Source organism: Helianthus annuus, chromosome 9 (assembly GCF_002127325.2).
Source record: "Helianthus annuus cultivar XRQ/B chromosome 9, HanXRQr2.0-SUNRISE, whole genome shotgun sequence".
In the NCBI taxonomy this organism is placed as follows: Eukaryota; Viridiplantae; Streptophyta; class Magnoliopsida; order Asterales; family Asteraceae; genus Helianthus; species Helianthus annuus.
In genome coordinates, this window is record NC_035441.2 from 28,205,547 (window position 1) to 28,211,392 (window position 5,846).

General features: G+C 36.0%; 1 long non-coding RNA gene across 1 annotated transcript; it reads right to left on the reverse strand.

Moving 5' to 3' along the window:
* Positions 1-1,169: 1,169 nt before the first annotated feature.
* On the reverse strand, positions 1,170-4,032 carry LOC118482017. The gene is made up of 3 exons (XR_004866809.1): positions 3,646-4,032; positions 1,743-1,809; positions 1,170-1,209 (listed from the first exon to the last, which is right to left on the reverse strand). It is a non-coding gene; the product is annotated as an uncharacterized LOC118482017 (long non-coding RNA).
* Positions 4,033-5,846: the final 1,814 nt, after the last annotated feature.

Sequence of the window (5,846 nt, forward strand, 5' to 3'; positions counted from 1 at the left end):
CTAGTTGAGCGAGTTCACAGTTAACAGTTCAGTAATAGTATAGTGTGAGTAGTAGTATGTTCGTTCGTTATGTCGTGTATCGTATTAGTTTCCATCGCGGCCTCCCAGGCAGGTATGCGAAGATATTAGGGGATGCTCATCCCGTGTATTCTAGACTAGGTTTATTTGTATCGCGGCCTACCAGGCAGGTGTGCGAAGATTAGTAGATTACAGTTCGCGGCCTTCCAAAGGCAGGTGTGCGAAGTCAGTCATAATATCGCGGCCAACCCTTGGCAGGTGTGCGAAGATCAGTTCAATAAGTGTTACTAGTCTAGTAGTAGTTCTAACAGTGGAGTATGTACAATAGTTCATCAAATCACATCACTGCGTTCCCGTATAGATAAGTACCAGTAAATAATCAAATCCCATTCCCACCCTGGGAACCCCATGCCTTGGCTGTGTGAACTCACCTTGGTTTGCTCGGTATGCTAAAAGGGTTACATGCTCACAATTAATCAATCACGACCTATAGTACGCACGTGTATAAGATCAGTTTATGTTTTCAAGATTTCATGTACAATCAATACCACAGAGGGTGTCAGGCAGTTAACATCATGCATCTACCACAGTTAAATCACATGTACACAATTCGTGTTTCACATAGCAGCCTTTCACAGTTTATTCCAGCATCTTATCCAACAACACTCTTAACCAAGTTAATGACGTAACATGGTAAACAAGTTTAACTGGGTACTTAACCAACCAGAGTTAATAGTCTTAACTGAGTTTGCGTTCTAAACATGCATAGCAGAGTTAACCCGTTTAACTAAATTACTACACATAACAGGGTTGTAACAATTTTAACATGTGAGATACAAAGTTACAGATTGTCACACCCGCTCGTAGCGGAAGCGCGAGGTGTGATCTGATCAGTTCTCATTGCATAACAATATAAGTGAACATACTAAATGAATAAAAACAAGCTCCAATGCCATTGTCATAATCGTTTCAAAAGAACGCAAATAAGTTAAATGTATTGGTTACAAACCATCAAATGAAAATAAGTTGTCATTGTTTTATACTTCGAAATATAAGTCTTAAAATGTCAAGGCTTTGACCACTATATCACCGCAAAGAGGCGGTATATAACGGGCAAACCCTTTAAATGGTGGCATGGAGTCTTGATACTTGCTTTCCTTGACTGAAATGTCTGCATGGTCCACTAATTCCCTGAAATACATGTTAAGTTTGAAAACATCAACAAAAGTTGGCGAGTTCATGCAGTTTAGTTGGATGAGATGTATCTGTAAATGTGAGTTGTATAAAATGTATCCATAAAATGTGAGTTGTATAAAATGTATCCATAAAATGTGAGTTGTATAAAATGTATCTGTATGTAATGATGTAGTATGTAAAGCGTCAATGAAATCGTTGATCATTAATGTTTCGCGAGGACATTAATATGTGTGACGAATAAGGAAGAAATCCAACCCTAGACGATTTTATGCCGATTCCTATCGACTGGGACACAAAAGCACTCTTCCGTATGGGTCCATGACCAAGAGTGGGGCTCGCCAAAACCCATTAGATCTAACCACTTGTACCTAGGTCCAAACTGGATTAATGGTGCTTAGATGTATAACCCTAATTCGCACATGATCTAAGGTGTTTCATTCCCTAACTTTAACATACGTTGAACATGTATTTTCCCCGATAGTTGTAAAGTTGTAAAACATTTAAATGAATAGGGGACATGAACTCACAGAATTGCGTCCGTGAATGGTAAGTAACTGTGATCTGACGTACGGTCGTCCTGAATAGTATCACCACCTACAAACGTTCTATATTTGTTAGACCCTTCGGTCTTGTAATGACTTGAGTACAAGTCTTTTATCTTGAATATGTGTTAAGAATTGTATGTCTTTGTTATTCATTGAACTGTGTCTTAGATGTATTAATTGATAACTGTTTAGTGTATATATTTCGCCAAATATATATTCTTGTATCTCGTGAGTTGTATCATCGGGTCTTGTCCTCTGGATTTCATGTCTTGTATGAATAAATTGTATAATTGTATTTTTACCAATTTATATGTCATTGGGCTTAGCCCAAGAATTCATGTTGTTGGGCCAAAATAGTGTTGGGCTTCAATAGTGTTGGGCCTAAATAGTGTTGGGCCTAAATAGTGTTGGGCCTCAATAGTGTTGGGCCTAAATAGTGTTGGGCCTAAATAGTGTTGGGCCTCAATAGTGTTGGGCTTAAATAGTGTTGGGCCTCAATAGTGTTGGGCCCAAATGTTATTGGGCTTTATGTTATTGGGCCTTGGCCCATATGTTGGGTATTGGGCTTAGCCCATAAGTTTTGGTATTGGGCTTAGCCCATGTATTTATGTTAAGCCCATTTAGGATGATAAGCCCATTTGTAAAAATAGCCCATTTGTTATAAAATAAGCCCATTTGTTAAAAATAAGCCCATTCGTAAAATAGCCCATTTGTTATAAGAGAAGCCCATTTGTTAAAAAATATATTATTTCATTTTCATAAAAATTACTAAGTATAGGCTTTTTAGTTAAAAGAATACACAATAGTTTTTATAAGTTTCAAAACATTCGGATATTGTTTTCGGTGATGTGTATGTATTCGTGTCGAAAGATCGCCTAAACGTCGTAGTAACTTCCTCGGAATGGCGAGATGTTCATAGATTCGCCCGTCGTCCGTTTTAACCATAAGTTGTGTTTGAAAGCTCGGAATGTCCGTAAGGTGTTTATAAGATGTATTTAAATGTAGTCTTGTAAGACTTTAGTCGAAATGTACATTGTGTTCATTTGTATCATTGTATTCAAGTTCCTAGTTATCATAAATATAACTAATACAAACAAATGACACATAGCACATAAGTTGTTAAGTTAACTAAATATATATTTTCTCAAAAATATATATTTATATCAAACTTTGCTTTTATAAAAACTATTCTTTAAAATCTTTTTAATCTAATAAAGATTTTGTCAAAAATAATAGTTTTTGTAACTTATGATTTTTAAGAAAAACTTGGCCATATTTTATTAGAAATATGGACTTTGCCATGTTTAATAAAAACACATCTTTTTCTTATAAAATCACCACTAATCTTCTCATATTTTTCTTAATAAAAACATATGAGATTTATAACATAACTTATCAAGATGAACTCATAATCATGTAGGGTTTTGGTATGATCTTTACATGTGTTTACTAGTCCAAAAATCATATTTTACTTCTAGTTTTAACAAGCTTTTCATAAAAACCCATCTTGTATGTTTTCTTTTTATAACTTGTAAAAGCATTATTTTTTTTGTTAACAACCTTATATACTTTAACAAAATCAAAGATCATGATCCTCCATCTAAACATTTATGTTTAACAAAAACCCTTAAACATTTTCATGTACACTTGTTAGATTATGTTTTTAAACATCATCTAACAAGTTATTTTTATGCTAATCATCAAAACTAGATCAAATATGCAAGTAATCATCTTTAACTCACAACATAAACACACTTTTATATCATGATTATTATTTTGCTTCTTTATATTTTCATCTTGTTTTGTATTGTTGTTTTAGTTATAAGTTGTTCTTTAACAATAAATACATAAACAAGTATGAAAATAAAGGATTTAGAAGTCTCACTTCTAGCTCTTGGCTAGGGATGATCTAGGTGAAAATAAGAAGCAAAGAAGATGAAGATTTGATGGTTGAAAGCTCTTAGATGAATGGAAATGCTTGCTTCAACTTGTGGTTGTCTTAGATCCTCCTAAGTTCCATGAAAATGCATCTTGATCATCATGAAAGTGGCTTGAAAATGAAGATGGGGGAGGGGTGTTCTTGACCGAAAATGGGGTGTTGTTGGGAGCTTTTGGTGTTGTGAAGATAGGAGGTGAAATGCATGAATGAAAGGGTTAGAAAAAGAAGGTAACTAGTTGCTACAATGATCACATTTCACCACTTGTATCAAGTTGCAACATGAAGTAAATATCTAGATATTATTGGTAACAAGTTGAAAGAAAAGTGGGGCCCACAAGGGGTGTTGCAACCGTGAATGGGGGGGGGGGGGTTCCCTTTGCTTTTCCTTCTTGAATTACTTAGTAAAAATGCTAGAGTTCTTAGTTAGATGTTTTAGGTAGTTTATAAGTATAAGTGTTTAAGTGTTTAAAGGGTGTTAAATGATCATTACTAGACCAAAATGATCCGATTAACACTAGATGACCATTAAAAAAAAAGATTTGATATCGTTCGGACATTTGTTTCGAATTGTTTCGGTTAGATGTTATTTGAACGCTAAGTTGCGAAACATGTGTGAATTGATGTAGTTATTGGCTCGGATATTACCCGAATGTATCCTCACATGAATTATATGTCAAATAATATTTTTACATGTCGTAAAAATATTAGAAAGCTGATTTCAGCAGAATTTCTGCGGAAAAATGTTGAAATCATCGCTTTTAGTGCTTTTCGGGCAATTTTTAGTGTTATCGGACTTCGGAAAGGATTTAAATCAAACCCTTGTATTACTAGTTAGGGTTTAATATATATAAGATGTTGGACTTTCGTCTAAGTCCTAAAGATGTCGTTTAGATGATTTTCTGCGGATTCTGCTTTTTCGTCAGAATACTAGTTTATTAGGTGCTTTTCTAGTAGTTTCGATGCATTGTTTAAACTGTTCCAAATGTACTTAATAAAAATGAGTCATATGCATCCTAAGTAAGTATTCCTTGAGTATTCTATGTGTATGTCACGAAATAAGCAGTTCGGATGTTCAAAATGAATAAAAAATGTAGCTAAAAATGTAGCTAAAATGAGTATTTTAAGTGTGAAAAGTTACCGTAAAGTGGTAGTTGTCACATTCTCCCCCTGTTATTAAGAATTTCGTCCCGAAATTCAAGCTGAGTCATCCTTTGCAGGAGTATTCTCGAACAGGCAGGGGTATTTTGGTTTTGATTTGATCTGTACGTTCCCAAATATATACGGGTCCGTGTCGAGAGTTCCAACGAATTTTAACTAATATGTTACGACTCCTTCGTATTTTCTGGACCTCCCGGTCCATGACCTTAACAGGTGCTTTATGAATTGGAGTTTGTCATCAATGTGAACTTCATCTACCGGGATGATAACCGTTTCTTGTGTTGGACTCTTCTTAAGATTCGACACATGAAATATGTCGTGTACACTACTTAGTTCTTCTAGTAACTTCAGTTTGTAGGAAACGGTGCCAATCTTTTCTAAGATTTCAAAGGGTCCTACATAACGGGGGTTAAGCTTTCCACATTTGCCGAAACTTGCTACGCCCTTCCAAGGTGAGACTTTCAACAAGGCCTTATCTCCGACCTCGAAAGATAATGGCTTCCGTCTCCTGTCTGCGTAGCTCTTTTATCGATCGCGAGCCGCCTTGATACTGTCTCTGATCTAAAGATTTTATCCGTAGTCTTTTGGACTAAATCCGGTCTGATTAGTTGTTTATCGCCCGCTTCCGCCCAACATAGCGGAGAGCGACACTTTCGACCATAGAGAGCTTCAAACGGTGCAGCTTGTATACTTGTATGGTAGCTGTTGTTGTAGGAAAACTCAACCAAAGGAAAATTAGTATCCCAATTGCCGCCCAAATCCATAACACACGCACGAAGCATATCTTCGAGTGTTTGGATTGTCCGTTCACTCTGGCCGTCAGTTTGTGGATGAAAAGTCGTACTTAGATTTAAATGAGGTCCAAAGGCCTGTTGGAATGATTTCCAAATTCTTGACACAAAGCGATCGTCTCGGTCTGAGATGATTGAAATAGGCACTCTATGACGAGCCACTATTTCCTTGAGATAGGGTTCCTCTGGTTTCTCTGT